At 35.3% G+C, this 14,381-nt stretch overlaps 1 protein-coding gene across 7 annotated transcripts in view; it reads right to left on the reverse strand.

Moving 5' to 3' along the window:
* Window positions 1–14,381, reverse strand: part of FARS2 (phenylalanyl-tRNA synthetase 2, mitochondrial) — a 662,046-nt gene that overhangs the window by 614,899 nt on the left and 32,766 nt on the right. For 2 of the 7 annotated variants that reach the window (XM_074208462.1, XM_074208464.1), the window contains exon 2: window positions 12,276–12,364. The exons of the other annotated variants lie outside the window; for them this stretch is intronic. The gene's annotated coding sequence lies outside the window, so the exon portion shown is untranslated. The remainder of the gene's footprint in view (window positions 1–12,275; window positions 12,365–14,381) is intronic. 7 annotated transcript variants of the gene reach the window in all.

Consider the following 14,381-nt stretch of genomic DNA (forward strand, 5'->3'; position numbering starts at 1 on the left):
AAACAGGATGTTTAGTTTTACTGAGTAGTTGTTTCTCAATTGTAATCCAAGTTCTTTTGCCTTCTGGAATATCATATTCCAAGCCTTATGAGCCCTTAATGGAAAAGTTGTTATATCTTGTCGTATCCTGACTATAGCCCTATGATTTTTGAATTGCTTCTTTCTGGCTGCTTGTAATATTTTCTCCTTGACATGGGATTTCTGGAATTTGGCTATAATATTCCTGAGAGTTTTCATTTTGGGATCTCTTTCAGGGGGTGATTGGTTCTATTTTACCTTCTGATTCTAGGATATCAGGGCAACTTTCTTGGATTATTTCCTTGAAAAAATGAAGTCTTGGTTCTTTTCCTGGTCATGACTTTTAGGTAGCCCAATAATTTTTAATATGTCTTCTGGATAGGTTTTCCAGGTCAGTTGTTTTTCCAATGAAATATTTCACATTCTTCTAATTTTTCATAGTTTTTGTTTTGTTTCTTGATTTCTCACAAAGTCATCAGCTTCCCTTCACTCCATTTTATATTTGAAGGAATTTTCTTCAGAGTTTTTTAATATCCTTTTTGATCTGGCCAATTCTGCTTTTTAAGGCATTCTTCTCCTCATTGACCTTTTGGCCTGCTTTTTCCATCTGACCTAAACAGGTTTTTAAGATGTTATTTTCCTCAGTATTTTTTTGTATCTCCTTGACTAAGCTAATGACTTGGTTTCCATGCTTTTCCTGCATCGCTCTCTTTTCTCTTCCTAATTTTTCCAATACCTATTCAAAATCTTTTTCAGCTCTTCCACATTCTGAGACCAATTCCTTTTTTTCTTGGAGGCTTGTGTTTAGATTTTTTTCTTCTCTTGTTTGCTCATTTCCCCAGTCTATGATTTGATTTTAAGTCTTCGTTAAGGTGGATCTCTGCTTCCAGAGTGGAGGATATACTATCCCATGTTTTTGAAGGTTTTTGCAGCTGTCATAAGGGAAAGTCCCCAGGGAACCTCAATTCCTTCAAGTTCTTATGAGAGGCTCTGATTTTGTGTTCACCAACGAACTTCCAAGTTGTCCATGGCAATCTCTAGACTGAGAGGTCTGGAAACCATTATCGCTTCCATTGACCCAGGCACTCAGGTGTCCCATGGGCTGTTCTTGGATGACTAGAGCCATTCACGCTGGTGCAGCCCATACTGCACTGCAGCCCTTTCTAACTCTAGTATAACAGACCTTTCTTGCAGATCTTTGAAGTTGTCTTGGGCTTGGAAATTTTTTCATTCAGTCTTTCTATGGGTTCCATCACTCTAGAATTTGATTACAGTCATTCTTCAAAAGTATTTGGATGGGGGCAGCTAGGTGTCATAGTGGATAGAGCACCGGCCCTGGAGTCAGGAGTACCTGAGTTCAAATCCGGCCTCAGACATTTAATAATTACCTAGTTGTGTGGCCTTGGGCAAGTCACTTAACCCTACTGTCTTGCAAAAAAAATGTATTTGGAGTAGTTTGGGGGTGGGAACTTGTGGGAATTCTGGCCTCTACTCTGTCATCTTGGCTCTACCCCTTCCTTGAAGATTTATATTTAATGAATCATAAAGGTACCTCAAATTATTGTGGTATCATATAATTTCTATAAGTATTTAAAGGATCCATGGCTCAATGGACAAAGATGGCCTCAAAAGAAGGAAAACCTGAGTTCAAATTTCATCTTTTATACATTCTGGTTGTAGGACCTTATTTGGGCAGGTCATGTAACAAGCCAATGTCCCAAGGCTCTTCTTCAAAGCTAGAAATTGAATTAGATATAAACCTGTATCAGTAAAGACAGCTCCCTATACACCAATATAATCACAGTTCTAATATTTTGAAATGATTTATAAAGGTAAGATATTATTATTATTATTATTATTATTAAATGGAATTAGTATTTGGTCCACTCTAAATTCATGAATGGGAAAATCTAATTAAAAAAATCAAAATTTACACCTCAGATCTCCTTTCTAGTCAACACTTCTATTCACATACTATGCCACATTTCAAAGGAGAAGAAGGATAGAGGTTTATTTAATTTTTTTTAGGTTTTTGCAAGGCAAATGGGGTTAAGTAGCTTGCCCAAGGCCACACAGCTAGGTAATTATTAAGTGTCTGAGACCGGATTTGAACCCAGGTACTCCTGACTCCAGGGCCAGTGCTTTATCCACTGCGCCACCTAGCCACCCAGGATAGAGGTTTATAATAGTTGTTTAGATTTTCTACGTCTCAATTTAATAAATCTGAATTTGGTCATCATCACTCTCAATAAAGAGAAAAAATGAAATTGAAGCGATGATCCAAGAGTCTAAAGAGATTAAACATTTTCCTCAGAACTGGGCAGCTCTTGTGCTAAGAAAAACTGCCCCAAAGCATCACTAGATAGAAAGAGGAAAATGAAAAAAAGATATTAAAGTCAGAGACAACAGATGGTTAGGCATGGTTAGGCCCATAGAGATCCTACTTATATTCAAGCTACTGCCTATGTTTCTTTAATAGTTAAAATTGCACCTTCTATAGGAAGTCATTCCCAATCGCAATTTTAAAGCTGTCCTCTCTTAATCATTTCCAATTTGTCTTGTCTATAGTTTGATTGCACAGTGATGTGCATGTTGTCTCTCATCATACACAAGAAGCTCTTTGAAAACAGGAAGTTTTTTTTTCCATGCTCAGCATAAAACACAGACCTGTCACATGGTGAACATTAATTAATTTTTACTGACTCTAGAGCTCCATATAATCAAAATTTAACTGCCTGGAAAAAAGGCTGTCAGAGGAAGAAGATTATCTCAAGAATGCCTTGGAGTCAAAGAAAGCAAATGCAGCACCTGGTCTAAGACCATTGGTAGAGATCTCTCTCCACCTGGTTGGGGGTGAATGCCCTTAATGAGGGTGGGCAGAGTTGGTAAGAGGAAGAGAATGCCAGTCTTCTGCACTTTTCTTTTTCAGTCTTCAAGATTTGAGCTACCTGAGGCATTGCAGCTTAAGGAATGAAGATGGAAGATGCTCACCTTATTTCAGTTATTGAAGGAAATGCCTTGGAAAGCCCAAGAGGAGTGACAATCTCTATTGCGTCCTGCCCCAGCCTACTACATTAGAGGCTACAAGGAGTTGCCCCTTGGGTGAGATCCAAGATAATCCTTGAAAAGGAAAAGGATTATCTCACTCCCAATAGGATAGTGGCACTTTCTTGTCAGGAATATATACTCCTATATAAAACTTCTCTCCCACATTAAAGTTCTTCCCTGAAAGTGCTGACAGAACGGTAATTGATTACAATGGAGAGAGAACCCTAGAAGGTTTCAAAAAGTTCCTGGAGAGTGGTGGATTAGATGAAGCAGGGGATGATGATGACTTAGAAGACTTGGAAGAAGATGAAGAGCCAGATATGGAAGAAGATGATGATCAAGTAGCTCCAAAAGATGAATTGTAAAGAGGAGAGGAAAGTTGACATATCCCAAAAACAAGACACTACATTATGGGGCTGCTCCAACCAAGCAGCAAATGCATCTGTAAGATTCACAACTGAAAAAGAGTGTTGATTGAAAATCCAGGGACTTTTTTTTAAAGTAATTTCATTCTAACATGTATATAAATTCAAATGTCCTTTTTGCTTTTCAATTTTTGAAAAGTGAGTTATCTTTAAAAGCCCACCCAGATCATTTGGTGAGCCACCTATTCTTTTAGGGGAAGGGGTAGGGGATGAGATGTATTTTTTTTGTACATTTTTTTTTGTCACACGTGTTTTTTCGTTTGAAGCGGGTTGTAAAGTTAAAAGTATGAGTGCTGTTGTCATAACTAAATCATTTTAGTGAATGCCACACTCATTATATCTCCTTTGAAAGTTCATGTCATCCCTTTTAAAAAATCCTGCCTATAGGGCTTTTAAACACATTTGATAATTCAACAACATGTCACGGTGTCAAACAGCAGTGTCACTCAATCTTTTAGCTAGTCCTCCCTAGAACTGACTTCCTCAGTTTTGGAAGGGGCAACCACTAAGCAAAATGCAAGGACTCTCCCCTTCACACCAGTGTTACCATGGCTGAATGTCCTTGATTTTTGCTTTAAAGACACTTTTAATGCTCTGGAGGTGGGATAGGACTATGCCATAGTTTGTTTTTTATGACAACAATCATTGGTGAGGGGAGAAGATAGTTTCTGGTTCCCCTACTAGACTAGATCCGGAAGTAATATCACCTTCCCTGTTATGATACAGAGTCTTGGTTCCGCAATTTTCTGGTGCATTGCTCTGTGAATGTTGGATTATTTTCCAAGTATATAAAGTGGGTTCCAAGGCCTACTTGATGCAGAAAACCAGGACACTTAAGATTATTGGGGATTGGGGAGGGCAGTTGTGTGGGGATGGGCCAAGGATGTCTGAGCTCAATCAGACTTGATAACACTTTAAACGTTTCCACCATAATGTTGGAACTGAACACATTGGCCAAATAAAGTTGAAATTTTAATTAAAAAAAAAAACTTCTCTGATTACTGTTTTGCTTTGCAACAATTTGAATAAATGGATTTCTTTGCTATCTGATAGGTGTACTTACTGTGGAATCAATATTAAGTGTGGAAGAGGGCAAGTTTTGGATATAGAGCTTGGGGGGGGGACTACTTTTTCCCACAATAATGACACAGTAAGCAGAAGATTAAGGCAAAGATTAAAGCAAAACATCTCCCCTAGACTAAAAGATATTTAAGAGAACAAAAAGATATAATTATGGACTATCACAGCCCCTTTCTCTTGAAAAGAAATATAATTCTAACCCAGTACTTCTCTCTGGCCCCAGTTTTCTACTCCAGCTCCTCCTGGCAGGAATTAAAGTCTTACAAATAAAAGAAACAGTAGGTAGAAACTACTATTATAATATATAATTGGAAAACAAATAAAATAAAATAATAAGTTTAAAAAAAGGAAGTCAAGTCATCATCCAGGCTCTCTTCTCTAAATTTCCTTGTCAGGATTAAATAAGTAAAAAGTAACTTTGCTCAGAAACCATCAGCTGAGTGATGGCCCAGTGTTTTGTACTCTGTAGACCATAGCAGATCCAGAAATCATGTTGAGTGATCTTACCCTTGTTAAGTCTGACAGGTTCCAGATTCTATGTCCTCAAGGATAGAAGATAAGAAGGGGCATGAAAGAAAGTCTGTAGAGTCTAAAATTTTTATACATTATCAAAAATAATTTCCAGATTAAATTGTAAAACCCATAAATATACATGTATACCATATATACATGTATACCGTACAAATACAAAATGGGAAAGAATACATAAAAAATTAATTCATTGAAGAGAGTAATATGCTCATTTTTTTAGGATGCTCTTACTTTACAGGCTGACTAAACAGAAAGCCTGTGTTTGAAAACAAAGGAAAAGTAACAATTTTGTTAGGGTGAGGAAATGGCAACTTTTTCCTGAGTCTATGCACAGCTAAAATTGTGTCATATTCAGTTCAAGGTAGTACATTTTAAGCATGGTCATATACCTATAAATATTCCATACGAGGTAAAATTGAAGAAATCAGATGTATTTAAGTCAATTGTATTTAACCTGAATAGGAAAGATGGGGGGGGGCGGGGGTAATAGGAGGTAGTTTGAAAGCTTGAGAAAGTAAGAGAGGAAGGAAGAAAGAAATGAAGGAAGGAAGGAGAGATTTAACATTTGTTTCCTTTTCTCTACAAAGTTATCAAATGGAAGAGAGAACAGATTTGTTCTACACAGGTCTAGAGGCAGACAGGTCCAGAGGCAGAAGGAAGACCAATGTGTGGAAGCAGTAGGAAGGCAGTTTTCAAATCACTTTTAAGAAAGAACCTCTAGGGTGGCTAGGTGGCACAGTTGGATAGAGCACAGGCCCTGGAGTCAGGAGGACCTGAATTCAAATCCAGCCTCAGACATTCAATAATTACTTAGCTGTGTGGCCTTGGGAAAGCCACTTAACCCCATTGACTTGCAAAAACGTTAAAAAAAAAAAATCTCTATTCAGCACATCATCTCAAGAATTTGTGATTCTTTAGAAGAGGGTAGCTAGGATTTGCATAAACTGATGCTGAGTGAGAAGAGCAGAACCAGAAAAACATTGTACACCGGGAACACCCTTAGGTAACAGAATTTCATCAAATGGTGGGCTGGATTAGATGACTTCTAAGGTTCTATTCAATATAATATTCCAAAATATATTTGAATCAAAGAAAATTTAAATCCTGATATAAATGCATTTCCTTGATTTACATTTACCAGAAGCTAATTAACTTCATTCACATCAACCTTGAAACTGGTACTTCAATATAAAAAGGGGACTTATTATCCAGAATAAATTACTTATGTTGCAGTAGAGGAAAGTGAAATGATAAAAGATAAGACTAAAAACCAGAGTTCTCTATTAAGATGCTATTCTTGGTAATTTCAAAAACAGCTGAAAGACATACCTATAAAAAAATCAACTTATCTTCTTTGAAAAGAAAAATGTAATTTACTAATAAACAGATCAGACCAAATCATTTTAGATACCCCAAATATTGCTAAGATCAGCATTCTCTTACATTCTCTTCTGGGCTTCAATGAAGGCTTTTACAACAGTGAGGAGTATTTCACTGTTACACATTCTGTTTCCCAATAGATCAACTTGTAAATGGATAGCTTTAAATTCAATAGTTATATAGAACAAATGAATAAATTATGAAGAACAGTATTATCAGAGGACAATTCAAAAGTTAACTCTTATTGTACTATGAATTTAATTTGCCTGTACATTTCTTGCAGTTTTATTGCTTATAAAAGTGGCTTAAACGCAATTCTCTAGACAGAAATTCATGAGTTTTTCTGCAATCTGCAATAAACATAATAAAGCCCTTATTTTAATAAGCAGTCTTATTTCTCCTTACTTTCAGGTAGGGTTAGAGTTAGATTTTAAGAAAAATGAAATAATCAGTAAGGGAAGGCCAGGGGGAAAAGAGCTACATGTAAATGAAGCATGATAAAAATGTTGACTACCTAATATTTGACCATGATCATGAGGTAAAGTCAATTGTACCACCTGTCACTTAAAAGTGATTTTCTAGAGTTATTGTTTTCTGAATTGTAATGAACATTGTTCAGGGTCAGCTTATAAGGTTAGTGATGGCCATGAGCAGTTAATAACTAAAGTGGATGATTTTTAAGATTTAACAGGAAATGTCTCCTATTTTTCACCATCAGGTATGAATACATTTAGACAGGTAGGTCATTTTAACAAATTCTAGTTGCTGCTTAAATGAACAGGTACTGGTACAGTCTGCATGTTGAGCAAAAAAAATATTCACAGATAAAGAATCTGAAGTAGCAAAGTTCTTTTATACTTTAAGCATTTATTTTCTTCATTTTCATAGTAGAATAGGAATATATAGCAAAAGAATTGATTTTTTTTCTCTTTAAAACTGAAGAAACTCAAAAATATCCAGGATTGTAATAAAGAATTTAAATGAAATAGGGGCATTGAACTTTCCAAAAGATGTTAAAGGATCACTCAAGTTCTTATTTGCAAGTTTAATAAATTTATTGTGTTTAATGACATTCTTCATTTTTAAATATCTTGCCTTCAATGACAGGTCCAGGTCATCATTCTCAAGGAACTGCTGAATCAATTCCCTACCACCCTCCCAAGCCAGATGATAGCAAATTTCAGGTGGCTGAGCACAAAGCAACTATTTCTCATTTTAGAAAGCACAGACTCTTAGCCTCAATTAATAAACTGAATCTTGGTTTTGGGTTTTGGGTTTGTTTGTTTTTTTTTTAACAAGGCAATGGGGTTAAGTGGCTTGCCCAAGGTCACACAGTTAGGTAATTATTAAGTGTGAGGCCATATTTGAACTCATTTCCTCCTGACTTCAGGGCCAATACTGTATCCACTGCACCACCTAGCTGCCCCTAATAAATTGAATCTTAAAACAATCAGTAACAATTAATAAAAACAATAGCTTAAAGACTACTAAAGCCAGTTGTACTTGAACCTTCAAGGTAGGATAGTATAAAAATATACTGATACCCAGAAGTTAAACTTTTACCAAATTTAATATCCAGAACACATTAACAAATTAGGAAGTAGAAATGGCATCTGAGAACCCACAGTTAAAAAGGTCAGGTCCTCCTTCATATAATCATGAGTAAAATAAATGTCTGTAAATTAAAATCAGGAAGAAATATTACTAAAAAGAAACAACAGACAGCACATTAGAAGAGAGAAATGAACTTTAAACAAGTCTTCATACTATATAATGCAATACCCTTGCTGCTGTTCATAACCACTATGAAAAATAAATTAAGGTTACCACTTGGAGAATAAGGGGATAACAATTTATAATTATAATACTATTACAATTAAAAGAAATACTATATTTAAAATTAAATTGCAATTAAACATAATCTTAAAAGTTTGGGGGATTTAAAATTTAAACTTTCATTACTGAAAAGTAGAACTGATTGAAATAGCCTAATCTCAAATGAGGCAGAATAAATGAAATATGACTGTATAAAATCAAAACTAATCAGCAACTATTGTTCTAGTTCTTTTTGGTTGCAGACTATAGATCTATGAATCTAATTTTTGTTATGTGCCTACTAAGACCAAGGCTCAGTAGTACATACAAGAAAAAATAAAAGCTAACTTAAGTATGGAAACTTAATATTCACGCACATACACACACACACACACACACACACATACACACACACACACACACACACACACACACGCCCTAATATACAGACATGTGTATGTGGTTACATACATACATATCTGCAATGAATTTTATTTTTAAGTCAACTCTGTAAAGCACATAATACAAAAATTACTATTTCAATGAAATGATCAGGAAAGGCTTCATGGAAGAGAGGTACCATCAAGACTGGTCTTGAAGAAAAGCAGGAAAGAAAACATTCTAGATAAGAAAGATGCTATGACTAAATGTAAAGAGATGTAAATGTTTAGAACAAGAAAACATAATAAATAATAGTACAATAAAACTAAAACACAGACAAACTAGGATGATAAGAATTCCAGGATGAAGGGGCATTAAAGGTCATCTAATTCAAACACTTCACTTTATAGATGAGAAAGGTGAGAATCAAAGCAGTAAAAAGTAGCTTTTTCAAATCCATATGTGTAAGTAGCTAAGGCGAAATCTGAATACAAGCCCCCTATTCCAAATCCTATATTGTTTCCCCTTCCTTCCATGTTGAACAGATGTATAAAATTAGGCAAGAAAGGCAAAACCAAACTATATAAGAGCTTTGAATGTTAAGATAAATTTATATTTTATAAGGTACTGAAGAATCACTGATTGCATTTGGCTGTCACAGACTGGTCAGATGAATTTTGACTACAATATTTGTGACAGTATGGGAATGAGCAGCAAAGTTAGGCTTTGAGAAACTCCCCTTACTTCAGCTGCCATAGTTGGGGTTTTCCATCTAATCTATCACTGTGATTGGTGAGTCTCACCTGCTCTAACTTAAATGAAGAGTCAGGAAATCAGAGAGTTGTCTGTTCCCAAAAGCACAATCCTTAGTCTGGCCCTATGATGCTCTAGAAACCAAAGACAAGGAAAGTTTGAGAAAGAATCAATCGGAGATGTAATGCCTAAAAAGTTTAATCTAGGAATAAAGGATTTGATCGTTAGATTGATTTTAATCCCTTGCAAATAAGGAAGAGTATCTGGCAATAGGTATCCTTATTCTCAAATTAAACTTTCTAGAAATTTGGCAATTAAGAGGAAAAGATGATAAGGAAGGGATTCTTAGAAGGGACAGGCACTGAAGAGGCAGTAGTTAGAGGTCAATTAAACATTTGAAGAGGGATAGGGTAAAAAAGAGTGGGAGGAAGATCAGCAGTGATGAAAAACTGGAGAGAGGGAAATGTAACTAATAATTAGAATTCTCAAAGTGATGGAATCACCCATAAAACAGAAACAGATAGAAGAAAGGATTAAAAATCAGAATCTGACATGTTATTTATAGAAAACACATTTTAAAGTAGAAATATTAAATTCATCTTTTTTAGATCATAATACAATAAAAATTATATTTAATAAGTGACCATGGAAACACAAATCAAAAATTAACTGGAGACTAAATAACTGAATCTTAAAGAATCCTCTCTATTCTGAGTTTACTGAACTCCAACAATTATGTTTTGGAAAGCATGCTTTGAACAACTTGTTGACAATCCCTGTGCATCCTGTAACAAAGCTGTTTTCATTCTATCTGATGCCCCCTCTGGAATCCTAAATTCAGCTGCCCCTCAACCATATCCTGGTTATCTTGCCTGGAACCACCCTCAAGCATCTTAAGTTCAAAAGCTTTCCTAACCACACCCTTGCACCTGTCAAAGCATTGTTCTTTACCTCTCCTTATTTAAGGATCCTACCGCAATCTCTCTGGGTTTATGCCCATCCCAGCCTAGCCCAATTTGCTTCAGTGTCCAGCTTGCCTGTAATCCTTAGTGTTAGAGTCAGTCCCAAATTGGGGGAGAGGGGTCAGCTAGGTGGCATAGTGGATAGAGCACCAGCTCTGGAGTCAAGAGGACCTGAGTTCAAATCTGACCTCAGACACTTAATAATTGCCTAGCTGTGTGACGACCTATGGCAAGTCACTTAACCTCATTGCCTTAAATAAAAAATATTTTTTGAAAAAGAAAGAGTCCCTACTTAGCCTGCTTTGCCCCAAGATCCTGGAATAAAGCTACCTTGACTGAGAGAGATAGTCTGAGTCCATGAAATTCTTTTACAAGGTGCTTCTGTATCAGACCCCATCAAGTCAATGAATGAACAAATCATAGAAATAAAATCTTTATTAAAGAAAATGATAATAATTAAACAGCATAGTAATACCTATGGAATACAGCAAAAGCAATAACCAAAGGAAAATTTATATCTCTAAATGAATACATCAGTAAAATAGAGAAATTAAAAACCTAGATAAATAACAAATTAAATAACCCCCAAATAAAGACCTAATTGAAAATCCTAAAAATTAAAAGATATTAATAAAACTGGATGTAAGAAAATCACTGAATTAATAAGATTAGAAAGTAGTTTTATAAAAAACAATAAAGTAATAAACAAATGGTTAATTATGATAAAAAAAGAGAAAATCAAATTATTAGTATCAAAAATGAAAAGGGTAAATATTTCACTTATATTAAAATCAAAGCAATTATTAAAAGTTAATCAATTATTTGCCAATACATTTAACAATTTAATGGAAAGAGAAGAATTTTACAAAAATATAAAATGCCTAGATTAATGGAAGAGGAAATATAATATTTAAATAAAACAATTTTAGAAAAAGAAATTGAACAGACCATAAATGAGATTTCTAAGAAAAAAAAAATCAGGACAAAATGGATTTACAAGTAAATTCCTCCAAACACTTAAAGATCAAATAATTCAAATCTTTAAAAAAGTATTTAGAATAATAGGCAAAGTAGTCCTACCAAACTCCCTTTATCAAATGAATATGGTACTGATACCTAAAACAGGCAAAGCAAAAACAAAGAAAATTATTGACCAATTTCATTAATGAATATTAAATCAAAAATTCTAAACATAACATTAGCCAAAAGACTATAACAATACATTACAAAGATCATAAAAGTTGGCTTTATACCAGGAATGCAGGGATGGTTACACATAAGGAAAATTATTAACATAACTGATTATATCAATAACAAAAAATAACAAAATTATGATTCTATCAATAGATACAGGAAAAGTACATTTATACATTTATTAGTATTAAATACATTTATTAGTATTAAAAACACTCAAAAGAATAGGTATAAACTCCATCCACAAAGATCTAGATCTAGAAAAAACACACACACAGACACACTCTCTCTCTCTCTCTCTCTCTCTCTCTCTCTCTCTCTCTCTCTCTCTCTCTCTCTCTCTCTCTCTCACTCACTCTCTCTTACTTTCTTCCAGTTCAGGTCAGCAGCAGGAGAGATAGATATCTACAGACACTGAGGACAAGTTCTGGTTGGGGGTCTTCTTCCATGAGATGGCCTACTGGGAGCTGTACCCAAATCAAGAAGAAGGCCCACATTCAGCATAAAGGGACCGGACTTATATAAGGAGTGTGGAGTGTGGAGGCAATAGGAGGTAGCAATCTAAGGAAAGTAGTGGCAAGTACAGAAGCAAACAGCACCTATAATCTTCACTCCAATAGAAGAATGAAGTCTCAGATCTAGCCAAAAGTCCAGGCATAAGCCTCAGAAGAATAACCAGGGCACTTACCCAAATCAGAAGAAAGCCTGCAATTGTGTCATTGGAACCACAGGCCATCAGTAGCTAAGATCAGCAGGAAAGTCTATTGGAATTCCAACCTAGGATCAGTTCATATACAAATATGAGTAATACAAATTACTCAGACCCAGACCCAGATCAAGAACTTGTTGAATTCAGACCAGGAGTATAGAACCTAGACTTCATCCTAAATCACTTGGCTCTGGGCAGACTGAAAGTATGGAGATCCCCAGCAGCTGTTCCTGAACCCCTACAATAAACATTATTCAACTTCCTAAGAAGATAGCACCTAGGGGCGGCTAGGTGGCGTAGTGAATAAAGCACCGGCCCTGGAGTCAGGACTACCTGGGTTCAAATCCGGTCTCAGACACTTAATAATTACCGAGCTGTGTGGCCTTGGGCAAGCCACTTAACCCCATTTGCCTTGCAAAAACCTAAAAAAAAAAAACTAAAACAAAAAACAGCACCTAGACCCAAGACGACATGAAATAGGAGGAACACAGACCAGATAGTTACTCCAGATGTGTACAGAGACTGACCCTAATAAAACAATAAGAATGAGCATCTTAAAAAAAAAAACTCACCATAAAGAGTTATTATGATAATAGGTGTTGATGGCCACTCGAGTGAGTTTGGGTTAGGGAATCAGTTATGACTAAAAAAACCTAAGCCCTGGTGACCCTCGAGCTGAAGGCTTTCCAAGGAACTTTGATTTCATAACACAACTGCATCATTCATGGCCTCACTTATTGATAGCCCTGTTCCCAAACTTCTTAAGATGAGTTACATCTTACCAAGTTACATCCTGTCCAAATACCTCATTGTTTTTATCCTGTATGCTAATTTTGTGGTTTTCCACTATAAAGAACTGTTTGATACTACCAATAAATGGCTCTGCTAGTTGTCCGGCTAGCACCCCTACCCGAGTGTACACATGTTTCTTTTCTCTCCTGAGCTGAATGAATCCCCTGGTGAATAGAGGAACTTAACAGACAGGGGCACTCAAGATACAAACCCAAAAGGCAATGATTCTAAAACATGACAAGCAAAGTCTGAAAGAAAAATATAGCATGGATATAAGTTCAATTATCAATCAATCAACCAATATTTATTTAGCTCCTCCTATGGACCAGGCACTGAGGATACAGAGGTAAAAGACAACCCCTAAGCAACTTACAATCTAAAACAGAACTCAAATTAAGAGTTTTAAGAATAAAAGTCAAGGGTGGCTAGGTGGCACAGTGGATACCGAACTCAGACACTTAATAATTACCTAGCTGTGTAGCCTTGGACAAGCCACTTAACCCCATTTGCCTTGCAAAAAAAAAAAAAATCAAACCTAAAAAAAAGAATAAGAGTCAAAAATGATTTTGTAAATTAAATGAGAACAATAGAAAAAAACATTTAAAAAAATGACAGAACTAGAGGAAGAAAATAAGAAAAGAAACAAAAACTATAGAAGAAAGAACAGTTAAGAGAAATAATTGTTTGGCACAAAGGAATAAAACTTCACTCAAGAAACATATTTTTTGAAAATTAAAGTGAATCATATAAAAGATAAGAAATATTGGAAAGTTAAAAAAACTAAAAAAAATCAATAAAAGCATAAGGTATCGGGGTGGCTAGGTGGCGCAGTGGATACAGCACAGGCCCTGGAGTCAGGAGTACCTGAGTTCAAATCCAGTCTCAGACACTTAATAATTACTTAGCTGTGTGGCCTGGGGCAAGCCACTTAACCCCATTTGCCTTGCAAAAAAAACAAAAAATAAATAATTAAAAATAAAAAAAAATAAGCATAAGGTATCTTATATTAAAAACAAAGGACCTGGAAAACAAAACAGGGAAAGATAATTTGAGAATATTGAACTATCTGAAAGACATTTTAAGAGTCTATATATTATATTTCATATTAGAGAAAAATTAAAATAGAAAAAATCTGGAAAATCCAAACAAAAACTCTCAGGAATGTCAAGAATAAAAATCCAACATTTCTAAGCCAAATTAAAAAACATCTGAAGCTACCAGAAAGAAATAAATCAAGTAACAGGAAAACACAATTAGGAGCACAAAACATTTGGCAGCATCTCCTAATAAAGG

This window comes from Macrotis lagotis, chromosome X (genome assembly GCF_037893015.1).
Source record: "Macrotis lagotis isolate mMagLag1 chromosome X, bilby.v1.9.chrom.fasta, whole genome shotgun sequence".
In the NCBI taxonomy this organism is placed as follows: domain Eukaryota; kingdom Metazoa; phylum Chordata; class Mammalia; order Peramelemorphia; family Peramelidae; genus Macrotis; species Macrotis lagotis.